We start from the raw sequence: 20,355 nt of genomic DNA on the forward strand, positions 1-20,355 counted from the left end.
GTGAGCAGTGAGTTTTGGTGAATGTGTTGGTGACATATCATGTGGCCGTTCATGTGCCCCGTCCCCATCGACTGAATGTACCGAGAAAAATCGCTGACTTATGCCCTCGCGGTGAATTCATACTTTTTTTTCTTCATAAACTGACTGCTCGGTCTCTCTTTAGAATGGTGCTTTTCCCTCATTCGTATGTTTGGATGGATGCGTGGATGTGGTAGTAAAGGTATGACTCTTTTACGTTTACATTGTACCCAGATTTTTAGCGATTAATTTCCCCGGCATTGTGCGGCAGCCTACGACGACGTAGACGTAGACATATATACAGACTACTCGTTGCACACTCTGCATTCTCACTGGCAAACAAACTCTCAATGGTGGGTATTAAAAAATATCCAAGGTAATAGCCGCTTATAGTTTGCTTGCGAAGATAAAAAACATTTCGATCGACTAGTTTTTTTTTCTACTCTCATTTACTCGGATATTTAATCTTTTATTGGATCTTTTATTGTATGGTGAATATGCTAAAGAGACAGTTTTTGAGTTATTAAAAACGGTTTCATTATTTTTTAAATAATCCTTTTTTTATTTTTTTTTCTATAGACTTTGATGCAAATCTGACTATTTTATTTGATCTCATGATGCAATTTTCGGCAAAATCAGTTGATTTATTAAGAAATTGTGGTGGTTTGATATTTTTAAAAGACGAAATGAAAAAACGCTATTTTGGCGGTTTTTTTTTCTATCAAGTAACTTAAATGACAGAAGTAAATGGATAAATGTATATAATCCTATAATATAAAATTTATGATTAAATTGAAGTTAGTTTAGTATCGAAATTCTCGATACTAATCGAAAAAATGGACCCTGATTCTTTATTGGTTTAGGACTAAAGTGCGCGCTCACGAGCACAATTTGAATTCCTAGTTACTGATGAAATGAAATAAGCTTTAAGTTAGATACTTTTCTTTTTTTTTAATTAACAATAATTTTTACCTCTTCAATTGGAGTATTAAGTTGAATGTACAATAAAGCTAAAAAATTCAATACTAAGAAATCTGCTTTTATTTCAGATACCGAGTGGCCGTTTTTGACACGTAAACGATTTGAAAATTGAATCCCTGAATTTTCAGATCGATAGCTGTGAAAAGAAATGTATGTGAAAAATTTAAAGCAGTTAGATTTTTAAATATTTTAAATTTAGGATTGAAGATTAAAAAAATTTCAGTCATAGATTTTTCTCCGGTTTACAATATTTCTGATTTGTTTATCTGACGTATAAATTGTTCAGAATTAAAGCTCAGAGATATCAATCTGAGATATTTTCCACTGAGATGTTATTTTTGAGATATTTCGGCTAAGATAAATTTGTTTGAGATTTAAAGAGGAATCAACTTGAAGGAAGCAGACTATATACTGATAAAAGGAATTAACTTGATTGAAGAAAAAACTTCTTGAATTAAGAAATTGTTTTTGGTTCAAGTAAATTTTGCGTAATTCAAGAATTTTTCTCTTTATCAAGTTAATTTTTTAATAAGTGTGAAAAATGGAAAATTTTAGATTGAAGATCCGATAAATTTCACTTATAGATTTTAAATTATAATTTATCCACAAGTCGACTCAGAAAATGGTTTTTAATTACATATTTCAATTAATATTTTTATTAAAAAAATAAAAAGAAAAAAACGACTTTGTGAAAATGAATTTTAACAAATGTAAAACGTTTCGGGTTTACAAAAACATAAATTAAAAAAATACTGAGGCTTTAAGAAAAGATATTGTCCTTTGGTAAATGAACGAGAAACAGACGACAAGTATGAACAACAATTAAGCACCGTGGGCGTATAATGTATAAAAATAAAAACTATAGCGGTGATTCTCGACTGTTATACCGTTTTATGCTCATATCTATACGCTATATCGTACATTTTTATAAATATATATATATATAGCAGAAGTATATATATATATATATATATATATATATATATATATATATATATATATATATATATATATATATATATCTACACTCTACGATGGAGAAAAAAAGAGTGTCATTTTTAATACTTTTTTTTCTTTTTTATTTAAAAGCGTGTTGCCTGAAGAAATAATATGTATGATGCATCTTGCCTGCTTCAGATTCTTGGGCTGTATTGTCGAGTCTTACTGAAGAATGGCCAGACCGTGGTGAGTTAAAAAAGTGTATAAGGTAAGAATTAAAAAATGATAAATAAAATAAAATAAAAGCATAAGCGAAGGGGGAAAATAAAAAAAATTTGAATGGTATCATCTGACACTTGATTGTGGCTGGAAGCAAGTAGTTGAGCTCGAGGTAAAACTCGACGTTCAATATTCCAGTTGGGCTCGTGCAAACGGCGTAACTCCATAAAATGCAAAGGTCTCTCTGAGATTGAAATCGTAATGTGGCGGTGTTTGCCCCCTTTACTGGAGATATAAGGACTAACGTAAGCGAGGATTCGTACACGTGTGCTCACATCTACTCTTTTTTATTTTATTATATTTTATTTCATTTGTTTTTGTCGTTTTTATTTCATTTTTGTTGCTCTTGCCTCTTTGGCTTATTCCCTTATATGTACAAAGAGCTTTATATACCCATACTATACATAAGAACATAACAGTGCGTTATATCGTAAAACATTACGAAGAGCCACACCTGTACAAAACATTTTACACAATGTCCGTATATTTCTTTTTTATTTGAAATTTGTTAACACGTCACTTTTTATCTATTTTAATTTCTAAACTTTTTCTTTTATACAAACACCACTCTTTTATATTATTTGAAAGAAAATCTACACAACTGTTAATTTCTGCGTTTCATCTTTTTACGCTAATTTTAATTCGTTTCTGAAAAAATTTTTCTCCTTTTATTTAGTCATGTTACTACTTTACCGACCCGGGAAAAAATCATCATATATGATCATGCAAGACCACGTGTTAATCTCATGCATGACCATGCCTGAATATTCAGAAAGCCTGAAGCATCATCGTGCATGACCAGGTATAATCATGCATGGAGAATAAAATAACGATAACAAAAAATTTTTATGAAAAAAAATTTTCTTTGTCCATCACGGTTTTTGTCTTTTATTATTTAGTTGTAATCGATTGTTTCTTTCACTGAAAACTATACTATTAGACATCTGGTCTTTGATGAGCGTTAACCACGCTGACCCACCTTATTACTTAGAGAGATTTTTCTTATTTACTGCCCAAGGTGTGTATACTATTTTTCTTCTCGGCGGAGGCGGAAAGCGCCAACTTCGTTCAGCGCAGTGAGATCCCAGCTTCGAATTAGCCAACAATTATATGTGATCTGAGACATTTCTTACTTTAGGTATGTAATATACTATTATTATTATTATTTTGAGTTTTACTTGTATACCGTTATCTGGTTTTTACAAGGCTGATATCCCCACTTTATCTCCATTCTATATCTCCCTCTTTATTGCGGCTGTGGTCCGACTTGTGCTTTCTGTACCGTATTCACCCTGAACCTCACCTTCTCAGGCTGTTGGAACAGAATCATGGGGAAACCACAGAGAAAACCCATGATAGTGCAGTCAGAGCTGGGCTAAGTCTACAGTGATTGATAAGAAACTCTTCTTTATCGACCACTGGAGCATTAGGCCCCTCTCCTAGTGTGCAGAGATCCCTCGCGCTAGCCAACGTTGACTAGAGTGGTCACCCATTCAAGTTGTTGCTTAAATGTATGGTCGCCCAAGTCAGACGTGTGTCGCCCGGCTATCTCTACCACTTCCAGAGGCTGGCAACGTAACGTACCGCACATATTTTTAATTATAATCACTGAAAAATATTGGTGCGTGTTTTGACTCGCGATTGGTTTACCGCAAGTATATAAAATTTTACGTATAAAATTAAGCTTATATTTTATATCAAGTAAATGAGTTACTCAAATAAATTGTGAATAAAACGTTTAGTTCACAATTAATAAATGCAAGACTGATATAATAGATGTTGCACTAAGTAAAAACCATGAGGTTGAGTTTAACTTTAATTTATTTAAAGTAAAGAAATGCAACTGTGCGCTACAAAGTATGTAAGAATAACTAACTTAGAAAAATACAAAAATTGTTACAAGGAGAGTAAGAATTAGGCGTTACAATTACAAGTAGAAAAAATTAGAGTAGGAATATTTGGCAACGAATAGTTAACCAGGAAATAATTTGGAGGCGGGATAACTGCCAGCTATGCAGTTTGGAAAATAAGCAGGAAAGGGAATACGGATGCTAAGATTTTTACCTGGATGGGCGATACGTTTACAAAAAATATTTCTAAACTTAGTAAGCAATAAAAGATTAAAAATACGAAATTTACCAAAAGTAAAACCCAAAGTAATATAACCCAGGTATCAAATTTATGACCATAAGCAGATTAAAAACTATTTAAGAAAATATCCCAAAATTACCATTAAAAATTCATTTTCTGTTCTAAATCTAGAAAATAACTAAAATATAAAGGAGCAAAAAAAAATTGTTTAGACTGCTATTGCAATACCTAGGCTGGGAAATTTACAGCCATAAATAAAATTAAACAAATGAATAAATCTTTTTTTTTTTTTTTAGATAACATGAAATACTTAAAAATACGGGTTTGAATTTAAAATAAAATATAGTATTTATTATTTACCGATTTAAATAATAATTTTCGAATATACAAATAAAAATATGAAATTATTTAATTAATTTAAAATTTTCTAATAAAACTAATCGTACGACGGAACAGTGCGTGCTGGGATCGAACCCGGGTCCCACTCTTTCGAAAAGCGAGCACCGAGCCGACCAGGCCATTGCCAGCCTATGTAATATACTATTTTTATGAGAAAAAGTCCAGTCGAAAGTATTTATGAATGGATGTTATATATTTTTGTTTGTATCAATTTTGTCAATTACTACCTCTAACTGACCTTCAAAAATCCTGAAATTTTTAAGATTTTTTATTTTTTTTCAAGGTTGTGAATTTTTTTTGCTATATACAAATAAAGTAAAGTTATTCAAATAATAATTTTTCAATTTAAAGCAATAAATAAAAAACATCGATAAAAAATACTAATGGAAAATTAGAATATGCTCAATCTCTGCAACTAATAATGTTACAAAGTTTATTTTATTTTTTGTTCTTTGAAAACATTTTGTAACGGGTACTTTTTGACTTATTTTACTCCCGGCTCGATTTAGTTCGCGGGAGTCCAGGATTCTAACGAGGGTAATTTTAATCAACTCAAACTCGAAAATTTAGCATTACTAACAAACAGGACCTCTTTATTATAATAAACATTACAAAACATTAAATTTATACATTTTATGAAACGATAACTACACGGAAAAAAAATTTCGTTCTGATAACGTAACTGTAGAGTTACCACAACTATAGAGTTGTGAGAGGTGAATAACGTTTAGCTCTCAGAGCTCAACGATGTAGAGTTGCAGGAGCCAAACGGTATTGTTACTATAAGAATACGTTAACCTACTGGAACTTTTTACAACTAACTAACTACTATAGAGTTCCTATAGCAAAATGTTTTTCTCCGTGTAATCAAACAAAACCCACACATACGCGTCGTATACAGTTTTTATTACCGTCATCGGTAATATCGTTCTCCCGTCGCATACAAATCGCGTGGCTAATTCCCCTCCGTCGGCCCTCTGGTGCCCAGCTCCTGACGGGTGCTAGTGCCGCCCCGCAGGCCTTATTCTGCGATACTTAAGGGAAGAGTGAATAAAATCCACCTTGCCCCCACCTATTCGGCTGTGGTGCCTACCACCTTTTGGCTTAAGACCTCCAGGTGGACAGTCGCCTTTGACTCGTGGGTGAAAATTTCACTTACCTGATGTGTCGTAATCCGCACCAGGTAGAGTGGACCCTCTTCAATTCCTTGGCCAGAAGTTTCCAGTCGAGAAAATTAAACCCGGAAAAAGGTTGCTCAACGGCAAAAAACTTTTTCTTGCTCTCCTAGCCGAAATTACGCTCTTCCTGGCAGCAATTTACTCCAGGAAGAGCAACTTTTATGGCCTGCTCTAACGCATGCGCGCTATGCATATTTTCTGGCTCGGCAGCACAGAACCTCGCTTTCTTTCGTATTTTCGTGGCGCGACCGGCCTATACAGCGAGTTTCAACTGTATATATAACAGTCACAACATCGTCTGTATGTAACATGTCAGCGCATAAACTAACCAAAAATGTCAAAAATAAAAATAATTTTTAACTAGATCATTGTTAATGAACTATTTAATAATAATACTGCACAAATAATTTATATAAAAAGTTTAAAAATAAAACATAATAGTTTTGTGAATTTTATTTGCTTTTTTTTACATTTTGATAATTAGTAAAGCAATGTTTATAAAACGATCCATGTACTCTACAAACTTGTAATAATTTAATTTCAATCTTTCTTAGCCGTCGATTACTAATTAGAAACTAATTTTTAATCAACTTAAAAAAATAAATTCTGTAATTAGAATGAGTTTAAATATTTGTGACAAATTCTGTGCATGATATCACTCTTAATCAGAGCATTTGTTAGTAAAGTTTAAAATAACATTTTTTTTCAATTTATTAACTTTTATTTTTTTTTTTTATACCCGCCCCGACCAGCAAAGCCTCGGCTTTGCAAAAGTCGGGCGGCGCCCCCCTCATGCCCGGCAAAACCTCGGTTTTGCCTCGGTTTTGCAGAACCCCTTCCCCGGGGTTGCGTATTTTCGGCTGGAGAGCAAGAAAAATAATATACTATCCATGACCAGAATGTGGATACCCTGACGTATGTGATATGATGGCCTCGGCTACGCCTCGGCCATCATATCCCATACGCCAGGAAATCCAACTTTCTGGCCTTGGGTTGTAATATACTATTTCTTGCTCTCCTAGCCGAAAGTACGCTCTTCCGGGACGCACTTTACTCCAGGAAGAGCAACTTTTATGGCCTGCTCTAACGCATGCGCGCTACGCATATTTTCTGGCCGGCAGCACAGAACCTCGCTTTGTTTCGTATTTTCGTGGCGCGACCGGCCTATACAGCGAGTTTCAACTGTATATATATATATAATAATCACACCATCATCTGTATGTAACATGTCAGCACATAAACTAACCAAAAAATGTCAAATAAATAAAAATAGTTTCTAACTAGATTATTGTTAATGAACTATTTAATAATAATATTGCACAAATAATTTGTATAAAAATTTTAGAAAATAAAATATAAAAGTTTTGTAGATTTTATTTGCTTTCTTTTATATTTTGACAACTAGTAAAGCAATGTTTATAAAACAATCCATGTACTCTACAAGCTTCTAATAATTTAATTTCAATCTTTCTTGGCCGTCTAATTAAAAACTAATTTTTAATCAACTTAAAAAAATTAATTTTGTAGGCATATCAAGCTAGCAGTGGCAAAGCCCATCTTGGACGGTCATTATTATTGATTTCTTGGAATTTAAACAAGCAACAATATTCTAAATAGAGCAACTAATTAGCAACAAAAAAGCAACAAATTTAGCACCACAAATAAATTTTGTGGCTTGAATAATAAGTCAATGCCTGATGGACGAGTCCATGCTAGCTTGATAGATCTTAATTTTGTTATTAAATCGAGTTTAAATATTTGTCACGAGTTCTGTGAATGTTATCTCTCTTAATCAGAGCATTTGTTAGTAAACTTTAACTTATTTTTAATTTCCCGCTAAGAAAATCGAAGATTTTCGAAAAATCGGGAAGTTATTGGTTTTACCCCGTTTTGCAAAAATCGAGGTTTCAACAGATCTCGACGTTTTGAAGCCCTAAGAAGCTTTCCTGACTATTTTTACGATGATGTCCGTACGTCTGTGTGTGTGTGTGTGTGTGTGTGTGTGTGTGTGTGTGTGTGTGTGTGTGTGTGTGTGTGTGTGTGTGTGTAAACCTCTTATAACTTCTGAACGGCTTGACCGATTTGATCGCAGTTGGTATCATTCGAAAGGTCTTCGCCAAACTTAGATTTCCTGTAAGTTTGAACCGATTCGAACCAGTAGATTTCGAGAAATTGCAAAAAAAGTGAAAAAAAAAAGTTGTTTTTTTTTCATTTTTTCAAAATATCTCCGAATTGGCTGAACCGATCAACCTCAAAAACTAATCAGCTCTTAACCTTGAAAACCCGCATCGTTCGCCACCAAAAGTGTCAGAATCGGTTGATGCGTTTGTGAGATATTGTTGTCGAAAAAAGTGATTTTTTATAATAACTCTGAAATTTTCCATCAGATCAATTTTTTTGTTGAAAATTATTTATAGAGCTCAAAAAACTTCATCGATCGCCGCCAACCGCGTGAAATTCGGTTGATTTATTCAAAAGTTACAGCAGTTTGAAAATTAAAAAAATTGTGTTTCATCGAACTTTGATAAGACTTTTGGGCTCGAAGAGCTCAAAAGCATAAGAAAGCTATCTCTTCGAGCTCGGAGAGCTCAAAACGTCATAATTTCAATTTTAAGCGCCTAGGTATGGAATTAGCGGTAAGTTGCAGGGATGGCCTTCAGGGTCAACCGTTTTCCCAATTTTTTTTTTTATTTATTAATTTTTACTTTTTTATTATGCCCGCCCGACCAGCAAAACCTCGGCTTCGCCTCGGTTTTGCAAAACCCCTTTCTCGGGGTTGCGTACTTTCGGCTGGAGAACAAGAAAAATAGTATACAACCCATGACCAGAATGTTGGATGCCCATACCCCAGGAAATCCAACTTTCTGGCCTTGGGTCGTAATATACTATTGGGCTTCATCAACCCAAAAGTTTTTACTCGAAGCGATAATTATTCGCGAATTATCGCCACCTATCGCGGGCCGTCGAACTTCGGGAAATTCCCGAAAAATTCTAAGTTTTATTTAATTTTTTAATAAATTAAATAAATATTTCATTCAAACAATTCGTCGATTTCATTAATTTCATGAAATTGTTTTGCAAAACAAAACTAAAAACAATTTTTTTTCTTTCAATTTTCATAAATTAATAATTCAGGAACCGAAAAAATCCCTTATTTGGAGTTTCAGGATCTTATAAGATCAGTTAAAAATATTATAACAGAAAAATTGAGTCAAATGAAAACATGACTTTGATTATTTTAATTATTTGAATTTCAAACTTCAGCAAGTTTTTGATTATTCAAAATATATGTTTTTTCATTGCCGTAATTGTCCTCTTCGACGCAGAGCCAGAATGATACTTATAAGTATAATAGTTTATGAGATATTAAAAACAAACTTGAAAGCTTCGGAAAATAGTAGAATTTTGAATTTTACAAAACTTTTGAAACAAATTTTTTCGCATAACCAAGCATGAAACAGATAGGATCATGTATGAATCATTCATGATCATGCATGAATAATATATGACTGTGTAAGGTACTCAATTATGTATTTTTCAGCATGCGTGGTTGTGCACAAGGTGTATGAAGGAGTATGACCTTGTATGACTATACAAGTAATTTGCCTGATCAAGCCTGATCGTGCATGATTCATGCTTGGTCTAGCTTGATCATGCATGATATCTTTTAATGCGGTAGAGATTATCATACACGATTTTACTAAGCTTTGAACGTTCATGCATGATTCAAGCTTGACCAAGCTAAAAAAGTGAGTATAACCCTGCCTGACCGTATATGGATTTGTATGATCATTCATGATTATGCCAAAACAACACTTTTTTTAATAACTATTCGCCGTTAAACAACTTTTTCATAACAATCCTTAAATACTCAAACTCTCTCTTTTTTGTAAAATATCAGAATAAATCACTGCATATACAGTACATCATGTTCGCAACGTTCAAAGCGTGTTCGTGTTAGAAGCGCCAAATTCAATTTTAATTTTTTTTCTTAGATTCTATTACTATTTCTTAAAATAGTTTTTTATTTCCTTATTAATTTTTATAAAAATACGAGTACTAGCGGCGTGCTATTTTGGATATTCTGACATTTTTTTTGATTCCGATGAATAGAAGGAATAGAATTATGTCAACTAGGGTGCATAATGTGTAAGATGGACAGTGTGGCTTAATGTATATGGAATAAGCGAAAGGAAATTTAGTATAGACCAGATAGCTCAAATGGTAGAGTAGCCGACATGTCTTCGGAAGATTCTGGGTTCGAATCCCAGTCCGAGCTATCTAATAATTTTTTCTCGCATATTCTATAAACTCACATTAAGATGATCCTCTCCACATTCCTTTCTCAATCCTTCCCTACCAATATCCTGTTACGTGAATGTGGAACGTTTCACGTAATAATTACCGTAACTCCTATTCTTTCCCGCTTCACAGCATTATTTATATTTGTACATTTGTACATTTTATTTATAATACATTTTATTTATTTTATTTGTACATAGCGAGAAGTTCCAGGGATGGCCTGCATGTTCAATCATCTTTCAGATTTTCTTTATTTGACTGGAAAGAATGCCTTAAATTCATGCCTCAAGATTATAATACCACCTTAATTACAAGGTCAAAGTTCGATCCTACGTAAGAGTGATTATTTATTTAACGCTTTATGCGTTTTTTTTTTTAAGTACATCGTATGTTTTGGGGCGGGACAAAATTTTTTCGCATAAGAGAATGGTCTCAAGACTCGTATGTATAAAAAGCTAACTAAACATTCGATTTCATGAGTGCGGATGATTAATCCGCAGATTATGCGGTTTATATCATCAATTCAAGGGCGGAAAATAAATAATAAAAACCAATATAGTCGTAATTTTATGATTTTAGCTTAATGTATGTCCTATAAGTTGATAATTAATGCTTTATGATGGACAGTTACATTTTGAGGTCCAGTTAAATTTCACAAGTAATTTTTTTACTCAAAAATAAAATTCAATTTAGATGAAACTATGTCAGTTAAAGAGAAAATATAAATAAGTGTTTGAAATAATAAAGTATATGCCCATGATCTCATCTGTTAAAAGTTTGTATAACCGATAAAAAAATACAAACTTTATATTCACTTAAAAATAGCTTATATTTTTAATAAAAACGTAAGAATATAGCTAGCAACCTTCCGAAAAGTTAGTTATGTACGTCCGTATATAAAAAAAAGTTTCAAGTCGATATTATAATCCCCAGGATAAATAATATATAAGATAAAAGATAAGACATAAAAAATTTTAAAAAGAATTTCGATGATATGCCGAACGGCGTGACAGCTGGCCGTTGGGATAGTAACAATATCTCAATATATACCAACAACTCTAGTTTGTCCCACCGTACAAGATTGTTAAAGCTTGATATGGGATAGATATGAGCCCTGCGAAATAGAAATAGAGTAGAGTTGAGTTGAGTAGTGGAGTGAAGTAGAGTGGAGTGGATAGGAGTTGAGTCGAGTTGATTCGAAAAGAGCTAGGCCAGAGCCAGAGACAAACATTGAAACAGCACACAGGGTTTGAGGCACAAGTAGAAGTGAATATAGAACGGGAACAGTAGACCGGGTAGGTATGAGTGGGTGAGACCAGGAAGTGGCTTCCAAGTAGGATACAGTTTAGACTGAGAGGGTGAAGGAGAAAATACCGGGTAGTAAAGAAACAGCTGGCACATACTGGCGACAGCCCGCCCGTCACTAACTCAACCTCGATACACACGCGCCATGTGCGCCGATCTCAACTATACAACAAACTTCATTGATGTTGGGGTGAAAAGAAGAACGGAAGGCTATGTTAGGACTTACGAATATTGTATCCACTGTGCTGCACTGGCCGGATTAACTGTGTCTTTCTTGTTTTAACTCTATAGACCGTGCCTTCCCGTAAAAAATTTTTCCTGATATGCCCAATTTTTATATCTGGCTATACATGGCTTGATCTGGTCATATATGACCGTACTAGGCTAGATATGAAAGTAAGAAGAAATTGATTAAAATTTTCTAATGTTTTATTTTTTCCAGAAATAAATACTTCAACTAACATGTTTCATTAAACAGGAATCGTTATAGAAATCGTATAAAATAATAACATAAAATTGTATAAATTAATATAAGTCAATTTGTAGAAATTGACCAAAATAATAACCTATGTTAGATAAGTTTCTTAGAAGGGTTATAGAAATTATTTTTATACACTGAGAAAAAAGTATTTTGATAATCAGGATATCAGGTATTTTGATAATCAAAATACCACGTATTGTGATTATCAAAATATAAGTCAGTTCAAAACCTATACTCTGCGCAGTAATACTATAATATGTGCGCTGTCACTGCCATCGACGTTTTAACACTGTCAGTCAGTTTATTTGATTTATGCACTGATGAAAATATAATTCAACTAATATTTATTATATTAGCTTGAAAAAAATTTATTATTACACTTTTAATTTTAATTTTTATTTGTTTTGTTAGTTTTATAAGTCAATTGATTTGTGCCAGTAAAGTGAGGTTATAAACATCTAATAGTCTGTTATATTGGTATACTGATAATCAGTATACCTAGGTATTGTGATAATCAGTAAACTTATTGTGATTATCAAAATATCACGTATTCTTAGTAGTACAATACCAAGTATTTTGATTATCAAAAAAAATATCCTTAGTAGCAAAATACTTTTTTTTTTTTTAGTTTTAAAAATCTCTTTATTAATCTTATAAATTCTTATACATGGTAGTACATTTTTAATTTTTGATTTTTAGATAGTTTATTGCTCTGTGAGAGCATTCACGGATCATTTGATTGTTGAGTAACATCGTAATATTTTAATGTTGATGAATTTTTTGTGGTAAAATTTGCTAAAAATCCACTTAGCCTCTTTATTACTTAACTCTAAACTTACATGCTAATATTTACAAAGAAAATAATTACATTATTTACAAACTTTTATAGCTTATGCTAGATTACTGAAGTATCAGACTATTTGGAAGTTTATGTTTTATGTTGAAAGGTACTTTATTTATACTTTTATAAATATGTTTATTAAGAATACTTACTAAGGTGATTTATTCGTTCATCATAAAAGGTTTCTGTTTGTTTTTTAATATCTAGATATATTTCTCTTAAACCTAACTTATCATGTAGTTTTTTATTCGATGTTCTAGGTGGTGCGTTAATTATCATTCTTAAAATGTTATTTTTTAATACTTTTATTTTTCTTAGATTAGTATCACATGTACCACTCTACATCGGTGCAGCATACATAAGTATTGGTTTGATCATACTTTTGTATAAAATTATTTTATTTTTTAAACTTAATTTACTGTTTCTATTAATAAGTGGAAGAAGGATTCCTTTCATTTTATTTGCTTTTTCATATGTATACATAATGTGATTTTTAAAAGTTAGTTTGTTATCAAGTATTGCGCATAAGTGTTTAACTTGGTTCTTTGGTTCAATAATTGTGTCATTTACTTCAATAGTGAGATCTTCTGGTTTTATTTTCTTATTTCTAAATGTTTTACTAATTTTTTTACTAAAAATAATTAGTTCTGTCTTGTTTTCATTTATTTCGATTTTCCATTTGGTAAAGAATTCTAAGATACTGTCTAATTGTTCTTGGATTAGTCTGACTGCATTCTTTTTGCACCACGATGCAACGACGAGAGCGGTATCATCGGCAAATAACGCAATTTGTGTTCTTGGATTGGTTGGAATGTTGTTTATATAGTATAAAAAGAGTATTGGTCCCAGTATTGACCCTTGTGGAACTCCTGCTGCTATGTTTTGTTTTCTAGATTTTGTGTTTTTTATTATTACTTTAAAGTTTCTATTTGTTAGATATTTATCTATTAATTTGATTAGGTATTGAGGAAAGACTAAGTTTATTAGTACAGTGATAAGCCCCTTGTGCCAGACTGTGTCGAATGCTTTTTCTATGTCAAGCAATACTATTGCGGTTGATTTGTTGATGTTAAAGTGGTTTGAGATGTAAGCTGTCATTCTGATGAGTTGATGGACTGTGCTTCTTTTTTCCCTGAATTCGAACTGTTCCTCTATTGATAAGTTATGTTCTTTTTCGAATTTTTTGATTCTATTTAATATTATGGATTCAAATACTTTACTAAGAGTTGAAAGTAAGCTTATGGGTCGATAATTTTGAGGAAATATTTTGTCTTTGCCGGGTTTTTGGAAAGCTAGTACATTTACTGTTTTCCATTGGGTGGGAAAGTATGAGATTTGGAAGCAACTATTGTAAATGTAGGTTAGTTGTACTATTGCTTTTTTGGGGAGATTTTTGAGTATTATGTTTTGGATGCCGCCTGGTCCGGGAGCTTTTCTGGGTTTTGTAGTTTTTATAATTTTTGAAATTTCATTTGGAGTTGTTAATAATATTTCATCTGTGTTTAAGGGTGTATTTATTAAGTTATAGTATGCATTATTTACCGATTCTTCCGTCTCCTCATCTCCATAATCCTCCGTAATATGGTGTACTGATTCGAATTGTTCTGCTAGTGTGTTTGCTTTGTCAAGGTCTGAGAAAACTAGTCCGTTTCGTCCGTGTAGAGTTGGAATACCGTTATCTGTTTTTTTTTGGTAAAAGATTTAGCAGTTTGCCATAGTGTATTATTGTTTATTTTAAGATTTTCCAGCTTTTTGTCTCATGATTCGTTGTTATATTTTTTAATATTTATTTTAATGTCATGAGTCAATTGATTTTTTAGAGTTTTGAAAGTTATTCGTCCTGTCCTTTGGTATGCTCTTCTTACATTGTTTCTTTGTTTGATTAGTAAGAGAATGTTGTCTGGTAGTGGTTTTATTTTATAGTTATTTTCTATTTTAGGTATTGATGTTTCTATTGCGTTGTTTATGAGATTTGTAATATTTGAGACTTCTTTGTCTACTTCACTAGTAGTTGTTAGTTGTTTACTGAGATTTAGGTGTTTATTGATATGTTGTCTAGGTTGGACCTTGTCCGTCAATATGGAGGGCCCGGGCAGCTCTTGCACTCATTTCTGGTAGATTGTATACACAGTAGTCCGTTAAAGTTAAACTAGAAGACGGAGTTGAAGAACCAAATAACTGAAAATAAAGTACAGAACTAAGCAACAAGAGCAATAGTGCCGGATTGAGCCACCAATTTTTCATCTTTCTCTCGTGCTGGGCTTAAGAAACTCTCTTGGTTTTCATGGCTAAAGGATGGAAAGGTCATAAAGATGTGAAGGGGAAAACTACAGCATCAAGAGAGAGTAGTTCTTAGAATGGAGAAAGGAGAAAGGGCACAGTAAAAGAGGGAAAAAGATCCCGTACAAGTTTTCTTTGCGACAGGGACTTTACGAGTCAAGGACTTTATTTTGGCTTGATCGGAAAGGCTCGGACTTCAAAGTAGTTCCCGGGGAAAAAAGTGCCGGTCACTTTTCTTTATACAATTTATTTGTCTTTATTTTGGATTTTCAGCGGTATTTACTTCGAGTTATAGTTATAGTTATAGTTGCAGTTAACCGTAGCTGGTAGCTGTACCGAAATATATAGTTGCGGTTGAGAGGAACTTCTTGCTGCAATTTATACATCAAAGCGTCATAATTATTTGTATGAATGTGATGTATACTGATGTAGGTAGTAGGATACGTTGATTTTATGCCGTAAGCCATTCAACGTTTCAACACAATATCGTAGTATGATGAAAGGTATCCTTAAGAGACGGAGAAGACGGGGATTCATCTTTAAAGCTCATCGTTTATAATTGTTATTGTCAAGCGTCTTATTCACGTATCTCATGTTTCATGTTTCCAGTTTAGTGTTTCGTGTTATGCTATACGACTTCTGGATAACGAACCGCATTAATTAATTCGTTCAGACGGGATTATTATTATTTTTAGATTGTCATTTTGAGGATTTTCGGTTAATTGAGAGTATCGTTGTGAGATCTCTTTTGTTAAGATATGAGATATTGTAAATTTTCAAAGTGCAGTTAGTTAAGAAATATGAACAAAAACAATTTATGTGTAAAAGATAAAGATAAAATAAATATTTTTCAAGCATAAATAAAAAACTTATAGTGGTTATTCAACAAAATGAAATTTTGATTTTTAAGAAATTTTTTTTTTTTATTTCAAATCTACAACTAATGATATACAATTTTAATTTCGTACATTTCAAGGGATGTTTATTGTTACATAAGTATTTTTGAAGTATTTTAGTTGTTTTTATGTCCTGATAAACTAATTAACTTGATTAAAGAGCAAAAATCTTTAATCAAGAGAATCATTTTGAAGAATTAGATTATTTTAAATCAAGAAATAACATTCTTGGATTAAGTAAAATTTACCTAAACTAAGAAAAATTTCTTACTTGAAAAATTTTCATACTCAAGTAATGATTGTTTGACTCACTAAATTGGTTTTCTTTGCCTAAAATTTTAGCTATTGAATAAAGTTCATTTTCTTATCAGAGTAATCGTATAACTATTAAAAAAATTTTCTTGATATTCTAAATTATTCAAATCACCTGATGTCATTTAAAACCATTCAAATATTTCTAAAAATTTTAATAATTTTGAAAATCGTTAAATTTTTCCAAAGATATAGAAATCTCTTAAAATTTAATTTTATTTCAGCACAGAATTTCTTTTTTTTTTATTAAGTAAGGTAAAAGCCCCAATATATGATCATGTACCAGTATATGATCACTCCATGTATTTGTATACCTATATTTGTGAGTATAGATATACAAATACATGAAGTGATCATATACTGGTACATGATCATATATTGGGGCTTTTACCTTACATATTATTTTTAAAATTAAATAAAAAATTTTTCACGTTTAATTTTCTGAGAACTCAAATATTCGCTTAATTTAAAAAAATGTATTCCAAGCTAACTGAAAGTATAATTCACCTCCAACAAAAGAACCAAAAAACGAAAATTCACTGTATTCAACACTATATATAAGTCCTTTTTTATTAGCGTTTCTCACCCTTATTCGGGGAAAAAAAAAAAAATAGCAATAACCCAATAAATCACTCTACTTGATATATCTATAGATACGAATAAATATAAATTAAAGTTATATTGACCGACGTGATTAATTTAATGGAGAAGAAAAGGAGTAACATAAAGAAGTTAATGCGAAAATTTCTGAGCAGACTGTGCAGCAGTATCAGAAGTAGGCGAGTACTGGCAATCTTTATAGCCATTATCCGCATGTTGTATCGATGATTCAAGCAAGTTTTCTCGGCCAATCGAGCAGTAACGATGGTAGTTGTACCCCATTCGCTTGGTATACGCCAGTCGTATAATCATCGATATTTACCAAGCTTCGTGTGAGAGTTTCAAGTTGTGAAACTGCCGTTCTCTACATATATATAAAACCTAGACAGTATATTCAGCACATCTATATAATGTAAAACAGTGTTTGTTGATACATCTACAGCAATAGAAATAGGGGTAGCGTAAAACGAAGTGGTAGTTGTTGTAGTCTGGAGACCTTGTCGTTTATTCCCTCTGCTACCTTTCTCTCCTCATGCCAAAAGCATAATGCTACGAAAATACGTGGCAATGGTATGCTTCATCAGGTGTCCATGTTCCACGACAATGTATTGCGAAATAACGTTGAACGAGCTATCGTAACACACTTTTTATTTTTTAATATTTTTTATTCAACATTATTATAGAATAGCGAAGACATTTTATTCATAAAAGCTATTTATTGCCCGAAATATTTTTAATTACATTTTTTATTCACTGATGGTATATATCATTTAGTATTATTTATTTTTATTTTCATTTTTCCGTTTAGTTTACTCATTTTTCGGAGCTTAAGTGGAAAAAAGGTCGACAGGTGATTCGCAAAAGAAGTAATGTAAAAATAGGTCGCATTTAGCCGGGCAATATGCGAATTTTCCATTGCGCGCGTAACTCTTTCTCAAGTTTACTCAGCTCTTGACGAGTGTAAATGAAAAAAATCTCCCCGCTAGTATGTGCGTGATAACGCGCGGGATATAACAATAATAGAGCTCGTTGCTGGAAAAAAACGTTAAAAAAATTCTGGATTGTATCAACAAGTCAATAGTCTGAATTTTTAACTGGGATATTAAAATAATGTTTTTTTTTTTTTTTTTCTTTTTTTTAAGTGGATTTGTTTAGAAATTTTGAACAGCTTCCATACGATTTTCAGAGCATTTTGTAACTGATATTTTGTAACCAATTCACTAGTTATTCATTTTTACAGTATTGAATATTTTTCGCAATACGATTTTGTTTTGTAGATTTTAAATATTTTACACAGATTGAATAGAAAATTATTTATAAATAATAATAAAAGATAAAAAAAACCTTTATAGCCAAATAAATAATAAATTAACAGATTAATCTGATATACATATATATGTTGACGCATGAAATTTTAGATTGTTGCGAGGTAAGCTTATCAGTCGTAGTCATCATAAATATAGGGGAGGGGGGGGGGAAATGGGGTACTTAAGAAACCGTTATGATTTTAAGGACTTAAATATGCTGATTTTTCTCGTTTTCAGTCGTAATTGAAGGGAAATAATCAAATTTCAAGGCCGTAGAAAAAAATTTTTTTTTTTTTTGCAGGCAAAATGGGGTACCCCCTGAAAAAGTGAAAGAAAAATTTCATTATCCGAAAATGAAATGTCGTTAAAAAAATAACATTTTGTTATCGATAAGTCTACGAAAGAACCCAGAAAGATGAACAAATCACCCAAAAAAGAAACATTGTTATAGTTGACGCAATATACTCCTAACAAAAATTGAGGTAGCAAAAAAAATTTTTTAATTTTGTAGTAATTTTTGACGGGTTTCGCTTGAGTAAAAATAATATCAAGATAAAAAAAAGAGTTCCCTTGAGAAGATTCTAATTTTTGGATCTCCCGGTGAAAAATTTTTTAGACATAGTTCTCACGCAATTCTAAGCAATAGCACGAAAAAAAAAATTCGTAATTTTTTTGCACTCTCTTTCTTGGTTTAGGGATTCAGGAAAATTTTTTCAAATTGAATGATCTTGTAGGCCGGAAGATCTTATTTTTTAAATTAAATATCTCACAAGCCCACCAAATGATTTTGAAGAAATTGGCGGCCTCTGACACAGTTTTCTGAGCATTGATAGTTAAATTATGACATCAAAAATTATCCGTGAATAAATTTCGAAGTTATTTGAAAAAGACATTCTTTTAGAATGGTTAATTTACACAGAAAAAAAGGTTCACTTGAGCCAAGAAAATATTTTTCTTCCTAATTATTTCCTTGAGCGAAAAAAAATTTTCTTTTTGACACAAGAAATTTCACTTATTCCGACAAAATTAACTCTCTTGTTTTAAGAAATATGTATCTTGATCCAAGAAAATTTATTTAAGTCAAGAAAATCTTCTTGTTTGGAGAAAATTCAGCCTCTTGCTCCAAAAAATTAAATATAAAGATAGAAGTAAATTTTCATTAATATTTTTATTGATTAACAGATCAAATGGGAAGATCAAATAATGTTGAATCATTTTTTTTCATTCAATATGTATAATTGCACGCTAAAATAATATAAAATGGGTATCAAATATTCAAGAGAAAAATTTTCTCAAGGTGAGAAAATTTTTTTCTCAGCTGAAGTAGGTGGCACTGTTTCCCTAAAGTATCTAAAAATCTTGATTAAATGTAAAAATTTATTGCATCAAGTATTTATGATAATTTGAATTAAGAAAAAATTACTTCCACCAAGAATAGAATTTCAAGAAAAATTTTTATTTCGGGCAACACAACTTCAGTCTTCCTTCAGGCACCTGAAAATTTTCTTGAGCCAAGAATTTTGTTCTCCAGTCAAGAAATCTTTCTTTCTGTGTAAGATTTTTCTTCGACACATTAGAAGTTTACACTCATATACACACACGCCGACAGATATCCTCGTAGGAATATTAAGAACTAGTTCCTAGGACCTTAAAAATGTGAAGATCAGATTAGAACTTGATTTTCGAAAACTGGCATGGAACCAATGACTCCCCGATTTGTTTTTTTTTAATCATTCATTTGTAAAGCGAGAACTTAAAAATTTAGAAAAAGTAATCGTAGATGTGAAAAAAAATTTATTACGATGCACAATGACGATAAAAATTACTGTAAGAAAAGTTAGAAAAAAAAAATTTTTTTTGTTTTTTTAATTAAAAAATTTTTTTTTTCTTTTAAATTGTAGGAAATGACGTTATAATATATTTTACGAAGCTGAAAGAGCTTTTTGGAAAAAAAAATTTTTCTTACGAAATTTTGGGGGTACCCCATTTTGCCACCCCTACCCCATTTTGCCCCCCCCCCCACCCCTACTAAATTATATCAGAGAGCTAATATGTATGATTGTACTTAGGTACATAAATCTACTAACTACTGTTATTATTGTTGTTACATAAAAAAATAATATTGATTTCAAATAATTTATAGATA

This window comes from Cotesia glomerata, linkage group LG2, assembly GCF_020080835.1.
Source record: "Cotesia glomerata isolate CgM1 linkage group LG2, MPM_Cglom_v2.3, whole genome shotgun sequence".
Taxonomy (NCBI): domain Eukaryota; kingdom Metazoa; phylum Arthropoda; class Insecta; order Hymenoptera; family Braconidae; genus Cotesia; species Cotesia glomerata.